This window comes from Helianthus annuus, chromosome 16, assembly GCF_002127325.2.
Source record: "Helianthus annuus cultivar XRQ/B chromosome 16, HanXRQr2.0-SUNRISE, whole genome shotgun sequence".
In the NCBI taxonomy this organism is placed as follows: domain Eukaryota; kingdom Viridiplantae; phylum Streptophyta; class Magnoliopsida; order Asterales; family Asteraceae; genus Helianthus; species Helianthus annuus.
Genome location: NC_035448.2, coordinates 91,195,953 through 91,209,158, shown reverse-complemented (window position 1 = coordinate 91,209,158; position 13,206 = coordinate 91,195,953). Strand labels below are relative to the sequence as shown.

At 41.2% G+C, this 13,206-nt stretch overlaps 1 long non-coding RNA gene across 1 annotated transcript; it reads right to left on the bottom strand.

The window, feature by feature from the left end:
* Positions 1–8,542: 8,542 nt before the first annotated feature.
* LOC110865463 lies at positions 8,543–9,736 on the bottom strand. Its single transcript, XR_002550685.1, has 3 exons — positions 9,620–9,736; positions 9,024–9,077; positions 8,543–8,719 (listed from the first exon to the last, which is right to left on the bottom strand). It is a non-coding gene; the product is annotated as an uncharacterized LOC110865463 (long non-coding RNA).
* Positions 9,737–13,206: the final 3,470 nt, after the last annotated feature.

The window sequence follows — 13,206 nt, the reverse complement described above, 5'->3', positions numbered from 1 at the left end:
TTGCCAGATCCAACTTAATTACCTGAAATACATGTAGTTTAAAAAGTCAACAAAAAGTTGAGCGAGTTCATGTGTAAGTCTGTATGTATAAACCGTTTAATATGTCTGTAAGTAAAAATAGTCCCTGGTATGTAGCAATAAGGAAAAATGATCACCATTGGGTTGCAAATCCAATAGTATATGTGAATGATGCAGAAAGACTCAAACCTAGCAAATTTGTCTCCGATATGAAGACATAGTCACCACTATGGGCCCCCGGCCTCATGGGTGTGGGCTCGCTACACCCAAATAGATCTATCGCTCATGTCCCGTGGTCCTACTATGAGGATTAATGGCCTTAAGTGTCATGCCCACCACTCACTTGATCGCGTAATAAAAACCCTCCTTAAGCTAATCATACCAATTATAAAATGTCTGAAATAATTCGTAAACATGTATTCCACCCCCGAAGTATAAAACTGAAAACAGTAAAGGAATAGGGGGTCATGAACTCACCGTAGTGCGTCTTGACTCGAATCTTAACTCTTTCCGCTACACGACAACCTACAACGTACTAATGTCTATTAGATGATCGGGTCGTGCCTTGGCTTAGAGTTTGGTGTTTTGAGTTATGTCACTTTGGTATTATTTTGTTAAAACAATAACAATTATTTTAACTTAACTATCGTTCTTAGAAAAATAGTTAGACAACTATTTCGTATCTATTTTCTCGAATATTTTACTAAGTGTTCGGATTCTCGGAAAATTTCGGCAGAGTCTCCTCTGTAAATAGGGGTGTCCATGCTTAAATAGCATATCATTTTCTTTTACATATATCCAATAGTTCATTTTCAATAACCAAACCGACATATCGACATGTAAAACGTTACATACTTTATTTCAGCTTCATTACTCAAAACCGGACTGTTTTCAAGGATTTTTATAAAATAGTTAACCTTTTCTAAAAATTACCAAATTTTTACAGAAGGTTCTATGTATTCCAAAATTCGTTATGTAAAAATATCGGAATCCAGTTCGTTACCCATATTTTATAGAAAATCATTTTCTCGACTGCAATCAGATTTGTTACTTTTTGATTGCAGTTTACGGAAATATTCACTAAAAATTAACCGTAAGTCTGTTTAACAAAATTCAAGTTGGAAGGTCATCCTGACAACGGTGACCAACTACTGTAAAAATTCCATGAGTCGGTTTCACTCAGGTTTCAGGTTATGACTTTGAAAACATCACACTTTTTCTGCAGTAAAAATGCAGCTTGAGCTGCTGTCCAAAAATAGTCTTTTAAAAATAGTAAACGGTCTCGAAAAATTACGATTCCAGTGCTATTTGTTTAGTTATTCCAAAATACACATTTTAGGCTTTAGAAAATCGGTTTTTCAATTTAAAATGGTCCCGTTACAGCCTGTTGAAGTTGGCTGGAAGTCCAACTCAGCAAGCTGTTTACATTGTAGAAGTGACTAAAAACGCGTAAACAAGGACCCTAACCATGATTTATTGATGAACAAATGTTAAAACTTCAATCATGCTTTAACCAACCCTAAACCATCCAGATTTCAACTTCATACAACCTTTTTTATATAAGGTTTTTATGAGAATTTTAAGTTCAACATTTTAGTATTTTAGCTTTTGTGTGTGATGAACATTCAACAAATCATAACAAGAACAAGATGGAACAAGGGTATGAAGGGACTTACTACTAGCACAAGGCTAGGGTAGTAATCTTAGGATGAGATGATGGTGGAATGTTAGTGACAAGGCTTGAATCAAGCTTCCTTGAAAACCCTTCAATCTTGCACTTCTATGGATGAATCCTCAAACTTGAATGAGAGCTTTTAGAGAAGAAAATGGAGATGGTGAAGTATGGTGGTGGTGAAATCGGTTATGGAGAGAGGGGGGGGGTGCTTGTGCCGAAAATAAGAGGGGGGAGAGAGGTTGAGTGTAAGCTTGATAGTAATGATGGTAATTCTTGGAAACATGCACTCTTCTAATCCTAGGGTAATCATATTATGATTTTTGGCCAATAGAATAGAGATTCTCTTTTTACATAATCTAAACAAAATATTTTCACTAATCATGGCAGAAAATCGGTTGGGGGGGGGGGGGGTAAAGTGTAAATTTTTGTTAATTAATAGGTATTAAGTTAGAAGGTTAAGGGTATTTCCAAGTGTAGTGGGTGTATGTCATGTTTACATGGTGTATAGGGATTTTTATGACCGTAATTAATTAAGAATGATAGAATAATATTTCTGACAATATTTTCGTGTCTCGGGTAATGCCTGGTTGTTCGGTTTTGCACCGTTCCGTTAAAGCGTTTAATTGTCCTATAAAGCGTCTTTTGTGCATCTTTTTGTAACGAAATTAATTCCAACACTTAGGAAAGTGTCCAGGACCATTTATTCAATACTCTGTATAATATGAGTGTGTTAAAAGCTGAATTGCTACTAAATGCTGAATTCTGTAATTAAATTACGTTTTAGGCACTTTCCGGCACTCAAACTATTACCTAGTGACATAGTCTTATGGTCCTCACTTCCCTACACTCCATACTGGTGTAGTGTTTTATCCCTGGCCCATACTGGCCTAAAAATAGTATCTGTCTAAGTGCTGGCATTGTCAGCATGTGTTTTAGTTATCTGCTCACTGTGCTAACTGTGCTTTGTGCATCAGGTTTGTCACTAAGAGTCTGTATGAAATGAATAGAGTGACTGTATGTAAAGAATGCACATGTATGTATATAACATAAATCAGTAAGCAGTTTAAAGCGTCAGATGTAGTCAAGCACAGTCATTAAGCACATAATTAGGGTTAATTAATTTGTACAGTACCTGTAATTATGCGGGTTGTCACATTCTTCCCCCGTTAAGAAAATTTCGTCCCGAAATTTTAAGTTCTACTTCTAGTTGCAGGGGTCTTGGGGAATAAATGTGGGTACTTGGCTTTCATACGGTCCTCACGTTCCCACATGAATTCTGGGCCGTGTCGTGCATTCCACCGGACTTTGACGAGTTTGACACTAGTCCGGCGTGTCTTGTTAATCTTCCAATCCATAACCTCAACCGATTCCTCAACAAAGTGGAGTGTGTCGTCAATATGGACCTCGTCAGCAGGAATGACAACTGTCTCTTGAGTTGGACTCTTCTTCGGGTTCGATACATGGAATGTATCATGAACACCATTAAGTTCAGCAGGTAAGTCCAATTTGTATGCTACAAGCCCAATCCTTTGCAGGATTCTGAAAGGACCAATGTAACGCGGATTCAACTTCCCACGCTTTCCAAAGCGTGCCACACCCTTCCAGGGTGAAACCTTTAACAAAACCATATCCCCAACTTGAAATTCCAAAGGTTTCCTTCTTTGGTTTGCGTAGCCTTTCTGTCTGTCGCGAGCTGCCTCGATGCATTTTCGAATTTGAAAGATCTTGTCTGTTGTTTCTTGAACCATTTCGGGGCCAACCAGCTGTCTATCACCCGCATCAGCCCAGCATAGCGGTGATCGACACTTGCGTACGTAAAGAGCTTCAAATGGCGCGACTCCAATACTGGTGTGGTAGCTGTTGTTGTACGAAAATTCGACCAAGGGTAAATGTTTGTCCCAGCTACCACCCAGGTCCATTACACATGCTCTCAGCATATCTTCCAATGTTTGAATTGTCCTTTCACTCTGGCCGTCCGTTTGTGGGTGAAACGCTGTACTCAGGTTCAGCTGAGAACCAAATGCTTCTTGGAAGGACTGCCAAATCTTTGATACGAAGCGTCCATCTCTATCAGAGATAACTGAGAGAGGCACTCCATGACGTGCAACAATCTCCCTCATGTATATCTCAGCAAGTTTACTCGTGTTGTCCTTTTCCTTGATCGGCAGGAAGTGCGCAAACTTTGTCAGTCGGTCTACAATTACCCAAATTGTATCATGGCCCTTGGGCGTCTTTGGCAACTTCGTTATGAAGTCCATGGAAATCTGTTCCCATTTCCATTGGGGTATTACAGGTTGTTGCAGGAGACTTGAAGGTTTTTGGTACTCGGCTTTAACCTTGGCGCAAGTTAAACATCTGCCGACATACACCGCGACATCGCCTTTCATCCTAGGCCACCAATAGAAATCCTTGAGATCTTGGTACATTATATCCGCTCCTGGATGAATCGAGTATCGGGACTTGTGAGCCTCATCGAATATAACCTTCCTCAATCCTCCAAACAGAGGAACCCAAATTCGATTCATGAAACACAATGTTCCTTCCTTGTTTGGCACTAACTATTTCTACATCCCACGGAGATATTCATCTTCGATATTCCTTTCTTTCAAGGCCTCTCTCTACGCGACACGAATGCACAACGAGAGGTCCGTCTGAACAATCATTTCTAAAGCCCTAACCCTTATTGGCTTAATCCTTTCTTTTCGACTTAGGGCGTCAGCAACTACGCTCGCCTTTCCTGGGTGATACTTGATTTCAAAGTCGTAGTCGTTCAACAACTCAACCCAGCGTCTCTGTCTCATATTAAGCTCCTTTTGATCAAAAATGTGCTGTAGACTCTTGTGATCAGTGAAGATTGTACATCTCGTCCCATACAAATAGTGTCGCCAGATCTTCAATGCGAACACCACAGCGCCTAACTCCAAGTCATGCGTGGTGTAGTTTTTCTCGTGAACCTTCAGCTGGCGTGAAGCATAGGCTATGACCTTCTGTCGCTGCATCAACACGCAGCCTAAACCCGTAACGCGAGACGTCACAATATACCACGAAGTCGTCTGTGCCTTCGGGTAGAGCTAAAATCGGTGCGTCACAAAGCTTGTTTTTCAACAACTGAAACGCTTCTTCTTGCTTATCGCTCCAATCAAAATTTTTGTCCTTTTGTGTAAGTGCGGTGAGAGGTTGAGCGATTTTGGAAAAATCCTCAATGAATCTGCGATAATGCCCAGCCAAACCTAAGAATTGCCGAATCTCGGTTGGTGTCTTCGGAGTCTCCCAGCTCTTGATTGCCTCGATCTTTGTGGGATCCACATGGATTCCACTTCCATTCACCACATGTCCAAGAAACTGGACTTCGCGTAACCAAAACTCACATTTCAAGAACTTAGCGTACAACTTCTCCTTCTTTAGTAGCTCTAGAATAGCTCTCAAGTGTTGCTCGTGTTCTTCCTTCGTCTTCGAGTAGATCAATATATCATCAATGAATACGATTACGAACTTGTCGAGGTACGGCTTACAGACTCTGTTCATCAAGTCCATGAAAACTGCTGGAGCGTTTGTCAACCCAAACGGCATAACCAGAAACTCGTAATGTCCATATCGAGTTCTAAAAGCAGTTTTTGGAATACTTTCCTCTTGTATTCTTAACTGGTGATAACCTGATCTTAGATCGATCTTTGAGTAGAAACTTGAACCTTGTAGTTGATCGAACAGGTCATCGATCCTTGGCAAAGGATATCTGTTCTTGACAGTCAACTTGTTAAGCTCGCGGTAGTCTATACACATACGAAAACTGCCATCCTTTTTCTTAACGAACAAAACTGGAGCTCCCCAAGGTGAGAAGCTTGGTCTGATGAATCCTTTATCTAACAGCTCTTGGAGTTGCGTTGACAGCTCTTGCATCTCTGAAGGTGCAAGTCGATAGGGTGCCTTAGCCACAGGCGCGGCGCCTGGAACTAAGTCAATGTGAAACTCGACTTGTCTTGGAGGCGGCAATCCTGGTAAGTCTTCTAGAAAGACTTTAGGATATTCCTTCACGACAGGAATGTCTTCGATCTTGCGCTCAGCGGCTTCCTTATCCACGATGTGTGCCAAAAAGGCAACACATCCTTTCCTCAAACACTTCCTAGCTTTCAAGCAGCTAATGATCCTTAATGGCGTATCGCGCTTCTCTCCGTGAACTACAATCGTCTGTCCATCGGCCATTGGGATGCGGATGGTCTTCTCGTGACAAACCACTTCGGCTTTGTTGCTAGACAGCCAATCCATCCCTATTACCACGTCGAAGCTTCCCAACTCGACTGGCAGTAGGTCTAGCGTAAATTCGTGTCCTCCCAGTTCAATCATGCATCCCCGGATAACTTCACCCGTTTCCACTAGTTTCCCATTCGCCAATTCAATAGAGTACAGAACGTCTAACTTACTAGCAGTTAACCCAAGCATGTTCTTAAATTCTAACGATACGAAACTATAATCGGCACCAGTATCAAAAAGAACAGACGCATAGCGTTGATTTATAGGGAACGTACCAGTGACAACATTCGGATCTTGGCGCGCTTCCCTCGCACCAATGTTAAAAACTCGGCCTTGAGCTTGATTTATCTTTGGACATTCCCTCTTGAAGTGCTCAACGTCCCCGCAGTTGAAGCATCCTGGCCCTCGGCCATTCCCATTACCATTTCCGCCGCGATTTCCGTTTGTTCCCCGGTTACCAGCTTGATTCGGGGCATTCCCACGATTTCCGTTTCCCCCATTATTTCCTTGCGGCCTGTTTCTATTACCACGGTTGTTGTTATTGTAACCTCTTTGACCACCTTGGCCTGATCCCACCCAACACGTCTCCTTCGAATGGCATGTCTTCCCGCAAGATTCGCATTTTCTGAGTCGGCACGGGCCGGGATGATGGAACTGACATGTACCACACTTGGGCAAAGTGCCCATGTTACCTTTTCCCCTGTTTTCATCACCAGTCTTGGCCCTGGCCGGTGTGTTTGATTCACTTCTCTTGCTACCACTGCTGGTTCCTTGCTTGAAGTTGGAAAACTTCCGTTTGTTTTCCCCCGACGACTCCACATGAGTCTCCTTCTTTTTCTGATCATCCTTTGAAAACTTGTTTAGCCTGATAGCTTCTTCAGTCAGTGAGATGCTCAAGTCGATGGCTTCAGTAATGGTTGCCGGTTTAGACGTTGTGACAATGCTCATAATCTGAGGTGCTAACCCCCAGATGAAACGTTCCACGCGCTTGAATTCAGACGTGACCATGTACGGCACCACATGGGACAGATCATGAAACCTTTGAACATATTCAGCGATTTTTGGACCTTCCATCCTTAGGTTCCAAAATTCGGTTTCCAATCTCTGGATCTCAGCTCTGGAGCAATACTTCTTGCGCATCAGCTCTTTCAATTTAGCCCAAGTCATGGCGTATGCTGCAGCCTCTCCTAGTGTTTGAACTTGAAGATTCCATCATGATAGGGCACCATCAGTAAAGAGCCCAGTGATGTATGTGACTTGTTGTCCCGGTGCACATTTGCTCATTCTTATTGTCGTCTCCGTCTTTTCAGTCCAATGAGTGAAAGCTACGGCACCTCCAGTGCCATCAAAGTTTTGCGGCTTGCAATCTAAGAATTGCTTGAAAGTACACCCTGTACAAGCAATGTCATTTATAGGAATCATTAGCAGTCGCACAAAAATCATCCTAATATAGTGTAATGTGTCTCCTGTGACTGATCATTACCATTCGGAGGGTTGTTGTTCTTGTTTGAAATGTTTCCGCTTGAGTCTCCTTGAGAAGCAGCATATTGTGCAATAGCGGCAGCGATGATTCCTTGCAGTTCTGCCTGGTTAGTCGGCATTGCATTGATCATTCCCTTTAACTCGTCTATCTTACTCGTCATCATTGATTCTACTATTTCTAGCACATGACTTTCCACTTCTTGGGCTAAGTGAGGAGTACTTGCTTGGATTGCCCTTCCAATCTCTTCCGAGATCATAGTTTTCAGCTGTTCTTGTTGTGCCGTTTCATCCTCATTCGAATCCGTCATCTACACATAAACATCCTTCTTATCCCAAACATTCAATCATCCTTTCAGTCATATAATCATTCTATTAGTACATAACTTCCTTGAAAGTTAACATTCGTGCATACTACTATTCTTTAGAGTCTTATTATAGCGTTTGCAATACTTCACGTACGATAGAAAACATTAAGCAAAACATCACAATTGCAAAAGGCTGAAAACAGGTACCACCGTAAATTACGGTGTCACCGTAATTTACGGTGGCAATATTTCTTTTACGGTGTAAAGCTACTGCCTTACGGCAGTGGAATTTCCTCCCAGTGTCTACCGTAAATTACGGTGTCACCGTAATTTACGGTGACGCCCAGCATGCTTTGATGAGTTTCTTATTTTTTTGCAGCCATCTGTTCATCCCGTTTTAACCCGTACCAATCCGTTTCGTCCCAGACCTTTACACATCATCCCATGATGATCTTTCCTAACGTTCCCTAAATAACTCATTCATAATACGAAATAATCTTTAAAGTACTTACTTGCTTCGCGCCGCGGGTCGAACACACTCTTCACATGAGCTTCGGTTTGAGTTCAAGTGTTTGATGCTTGAATCCCTCAAACCTAGGCTCTGATACCAACTTGTAACGTCCATAAATTTTTTTTTCTTAAATTTATTTAAATAACAACATACTTTTCTAACAAAATTTGGGCATGACCCGTTGGTAAACGGGCGATACCCTGTTTTTCATAAACAAACTTCATTCAACTATACGCAAACGTTCAAAGACATGACATTCACAACAAAATATGACCTATCCTTAGTTTCGAAAACCATTAAGTATGTACGCACCTACGACAACTTTTCAAAAGACAACCATGACCAAACTAGTTTAAGTACAAAGCATAAACATAAGTAACTAGGTAATTTGACATCGACTTTATACAAAATGCGGAGCGCTTGACGGGCTTGAGGTGTGTTCGATCCGGGCAAAGCTTGATAACTAGACATGAGATTTACCTACATAACCACAACAACATCAAAATCATTAGAACAAAGTTTCCTTCCAATCCAAGAAATTTAACTTACGAACTTGAAATAAACGTGACATTCGCGACTTGTATTAAACTACATTCTTTCATACTTGTACGGTAGTGAGTTCCAACGGAACTCCATGCCAATCTTTCTAGTCTTACAATTCCATCATTCGACCCATTCAAGTGAAGGGTCCATTCGTGTGACTTAACCATGCTTAACTTAAATTAACACAATTATGGATAAACACATATCTAAAGTAAAACCAAAATTTGTACTAGTAGCGTACCTCGGTCTTGATCCCCTTGTTGCTTCACTTGACTCGAACTTTCTTCCTTAACGCCTACATACAACCATTCATTCTTTTAAATCTATGTTTCACACTCAATTACATACATCAATTGATAAAACTATACTCAATTTGGCTCATACTTATCAAACACATTCAATCCACATAAGGTTTGTAACATACAAGACTAACATCTTTATTGTGGCATTTTGTCAAACACTTGGTGTGCATAACATGAATAAAGCATAGGGTACAAGTGTTCAATGCATGATTCTACTAGTTCATTCTTAAATCATTAAAACAATCAAATTTCCCACAATAATCATTCCAAATCAGTTTCTAACTATTACTAATCTATCAATAATAACTCTTACACTTACTATTGCAACAATTAGCATATAATTTCATTCCATGTTCTTCATCATCACCCTAGTTCAAGTGGGTTTTTGCTAAAAATCACCCAACTATCTAGAATCAAACATAATTCTTGTTCTAATGTATTTTCCTAACTCTTAGACACACAAATTTCTGCATACATTCATGATTGGGTCGAAACCCTCATTCTATAATTCATCAATTTCAGAATTTCGACTTACCTCTTTGTAGGACAAGCTTAGATTACTAGAGAATTGAGTTCATGCAGGTTATTTGATCTTGATTTCCCCTTCAATCTTGCTGATTTGTAGAACTTAGGGTTTTCCCCCTTGGTTCCTTTCTTTGATCGATCCACGGAACACACCAGGAGGTGTGTTTTGTTTTATTTTATTAAATGGTAAACTTTCTTTACTATATGCAACTTTAGCCCCTCTAATTCTAATGGTTGACAATTAACTCATAATCTTTCATTCTTGTTGAACTATTATCACATTCTTTTAACTTAGTTAATATTACATTATTAGACATTTAAAATAGCATAAATAAATTGCGCATTTTGGGGTGTTACAAGTCTACCCTCCTTAAAAGAGGTTTCGTCCCCGAAACCTGAATACATACCAAATAATGTCGGGTAGAGCTTCCTCATTTCATCCTCTAACTCCCATGTAAGATCCGATCCTTTCCGATGTTGCCATTGCACCAAGACTTGCTTTATAGTTTTGTTCCGAAGGTGCGTTACCTTAGAATCCTTGATAGCTATCGGCTTCTCGATATAATTCAATTTTTCATCCAGCTCAATATCGTCAAGGGGCACATATGCCGTCTCATCCGCTAAACACTTTCTCAATTGTGATACATGGAATGTGTCATGTATTCCATCCAAGGTTGGCGGTAACTCCAACCGATATGCTACCTCCCCAACCCGGGCTAAAATCTTGAAAGGTCCTATGTAGCGAGGACCTAGCTTTCCTCGCTTACGGAAACGGATTATACCTTTCCATGGGGAAACCTTTAATAACACATAATCACCTACTTGAAATTCGATGGGTCGCCTTCTTTGATCTGCATAGGCCTTTTGTCGATCTTGAGCCGCTTTCAAACGGGCTCACACAAGATCGATCTTCTCGTTAGTTTTAACCACCACCTCGTTGGGTGCAATTTCTCTCTGTCCCACCTCTCCCCAACAAATTGGAGTTCTACACTTTCTTCCATACAACAATTCATACGGTGCCATTCGAATGCCGTTGTGATAGCTGTTGTTGTATGAAAATTCCACCAACGGCAAGTGGTCATCCCAGCTTCCCCCGAAGTCTATTACACATGCTCGCAGCATGTCGATAAGTGTTTGAATGGTCCGCTCGGACTGACCATCCGTTTGGGGGTGGTAGGCGGTGCTGAAATGTAATTTTGTACCCATACTTTCATGAAAACCTTGCCAATATCGAGATGTGAATCGGGTATCTCGATCCGACACAATAGATACAGGAACTCCGTGTCGTGATATTATCTCGTTAACATAGATCTCCGCCATCTTTTCGGAGGAGAAAGCTTCCCGAATGGGTAAGAAGTGCGCGCTCTTGGTGAGGCGGTCTACAATCACCCATATAGCATCGTGACCTTTCCTTGTCTTAGGAAGCTTGGTCACTAGGTCCATCGTCAATTCTTCCCATTTCCATACCGGAATCTCTAACGGTTGCAACTTCCCATATGGTTTCTGATGTTCTGCCTTTACCTGCAGACATGTCAAACATTTGGCAACATACTTGACAATGTCACGCTTCATGCCGGGCCACCAATAACTTTTCTTCAAGTCCAAATACATTTTTGTAGCTCCAGGATGGACCGAGAATCGGGATTTGTGAGCTTCTTCGAGTAATGCCCCCTTTGCTTCGCTAAACCGGGGTATCCAAATACGACCATACATGGTTTTAATCCCATCGGATCTTTCTTCGAATTTATCCACAAATCCCTTTGTTCTTTCCTTTTTAGAATCCGTTCCGCTTAGTGACTTAATTTGGGCTTCTTTAACCATTTCGAGAAATCGTGGTGTAATTACCATCTTCATGGACTTAACTTGAATTGGAGGCGGGTAATCCTTTCGGCTCAGGGCATCGGCTACTACGTTAGCTTTACCCGGATGATAAAGGATCTCACAATCATAGTCTTTAAGAAGTTCTAACCACCTTCGCTGCCTCATATTTAATTCCCTTTGCTCGAAAAAATATTTAAGGCTTTTGTGGTCAGAATATATAACGCTTTTCGTACCGTAAAGATAGTGCCTCCATATCTTCAAAGCAAATACTACTGCAGCTAACTCCAAATCATGGGTTGGGTAATTACTTTCGTGAGTCTTCAATTGCCTAGAAGCATAGGCAATGACTCTACCCCTTTGCATCAAAACACATCCCAACCCTTGGTGTGACGCATCCGTAAACACCACCAAGTCTTCCGTTCCATCTGGTAAGGTTAGTACCGGGGAACTCGACAGCTTTTCTTTCAAGGTTTGAAACGCCCTTTCTTGATCTGCACCCCACGAAAACTTCTCATCCTTCTTGGTTAACTTGGTCAACGGCAAGGCCAATTTAGAAAAATTTTGGATAAACCTCCTATAATAACCTGCTAAACCCAAAAAGCTTCTTACCTCACTTGGGTTCTTGGGAGGTATCCACTTCATAACGGCTTCCACCTTTGACGGTTCTACTAAGATACCATCCGCATTAATAACATGACCGAGAAATTGTACCTCTCTAAGCCAAAAAGCACACTTGGAGAATTTCGCGTACAATTTCTCCTTGCGGAGCACTTCAAGAACCTCACGCAAATGGCATGCATGATCGGCTTTACTTCGAGAATAAACCAAGATGTCATCGATAAAAACTATAACGAATCTGTCTAACATAGGCCGACAAACTCGATTCATAAGATCCATGAACGCGGCAGGCGCGTTCGTTAACCCAAAGGACATTACTAAGAATTCGTAATGCCCATATCGCGTTCTAAAAGCCGTTTTCGCCACATCCTCATCTCGTACTCGTAACTGATGGTACCCGGACCGCAAGTCTATTTTTGAAAACCAACTTGCCCCTTGTAACTGATCGAAGAGATCATCGATTCGGGGCAATGGGTATCGGTTTTTCACAGTCAGCTTATTCAACTCGCGGTAATCGATGCACATGCGCATCGAACCATCTTTCTTTTTGACAAAAAGTACAGGCGCTCCCCATGGCGAGACACTCGGGCGTATAAATCCCTTGTCGAGCAATTCTTGTATTTGTACCATTAGCTCCCGCATTTCTGTTGGGGCCAGCCTATAAGGGGCCTTGGCTACGGGTTTGGCATCAGGGTACAATTCAATCTTGAAATCCACTTCGCGTTCCGGTGGAAGCTGTGACATTTGTGCTTGTAATCATTGTAAACAGTTCGGTTATCAATGAAATAAAGTTATTTGATCCCAATGTTTGTTTATTCATGTTTGATGTTTTTCATGTTTTGGCTTTATTCGATTTCAAACTCTATATCGCTTTCTGGAGAATTTTACGCAAACTGGTACGAAAACGTAATCAGTTATATGCAACAAATACTCCGGAACATCATTTTATGCTTAACATACCTTAAATAACCTTTACATAACTTAGAAATAAGTTTCGAAGGCTTTGGTATGGCAAAATTCAGTTAATTCGCTTACAGGGACTAAAATTGACAAACTGCGAAAGTATGCCGATTTGAACTGTAACGAACATTCCGGAACATGATCATAAGTTAAACACACCTTAAATATCCTTTACATAGCTTAGAAATAGGCTTTGAG